The following is a 792-nucleotide window of genomic DNA, read 5'->3' on the forward strand; positions in this document are numbered from 1 at the left end:
TTTTGGAGATACAGACGGCTTCAAAATTAAAACCACGCGTAGAACTTCAAACAGACATAAATAATATGAATTTTTCTAAACATTTCATGGCTGTTTTATTTGTATCGTTATTTAAAAATTAACAATACGATTTTATACATAGTAGTTATCTAATGAATATCTTAACTACAGGGGGTTTGTAGATTGAAACACAAGCACACTAGCGCCGCAGTTTGCCCTACAATATCATATACGGCAAGCTGCAGAACTATTCATTCAGTATATATCATGCAGCTCAACTGTCAATCTGTAATCCCCTGCTTAACTATGCGTATTTTAAGAATATCTGAACCTGAAGCAAAGAGAGTATTTATTACAATTAAATTTCTACAGGAATAGAATAAATATTTGCGAACAGATTTAATTGAATGTTAGGAGGTAAAATGATATCAAAACATCGAAACAATATACTCCGATGCCATACCACAAGAAAATTATTCTTCCAAAAGTTCCAAGAATGCTTTTGGTACTAAGCCATTTATCTAAAAAATAAAGATTGAAATAAAAATCACGTAATTCAAATTTTATTTTTTTTTTATTTTCACTTACCAGGCCTTGTTTTCCATACATATAATCAGAATTGAGGGGATTTAATTCCGTCACAAATATGATCTATTGTTAAAGATGTTTATGTCAGTTTAAAAAAGAAAGTCTGATTTGAAACCGTCTCACCTCATTAGCGCTGAGATTAAGCTCAGTACTGTCGTTTGCGTCATATGAGCAAAGTACCCGAGCTCTTTGTTTCCAATCGTT

General features: G+C 31.8%; 1 long non-coding RNA gene across 1 annotated transcript; it reads right to left on the bottom strand.

The window, feature by feature from the left end:
- Positions 1 to 337: 337 nt before the first annotated feature.
- Positions 338 to 792, bottom strand: LOC129572895 (uncharacterized). The gene is made up of 3 exons (XR_008688525.1): positions 712 to 792; positions 589 to 651; positions 338 to 521 (listed from the first exon to the last, which is right to left on the bottom strand). It is a non-coding gene; the product is annotated as an uncharacterized LOC129572895 (long non-coding RNA).

This window comes from Sitodiplosis mosellana, unplaced genomic scaffold (assembly GCF_009176505.1).
Source record: "Sitodiplosis mosellana isolate CC-2019 unplaced genomic scaffold, AAFC_SMos_1.0 Smas_scaffold_5710, whole genome shotgun sequence".
Lineage (NCBI taxonomy): Eukaryota > Metazoa > Arthropoda > Insecta > Diptera > Cecidomyiidae > Sitodiplosis > Sitodiplosis mosellana.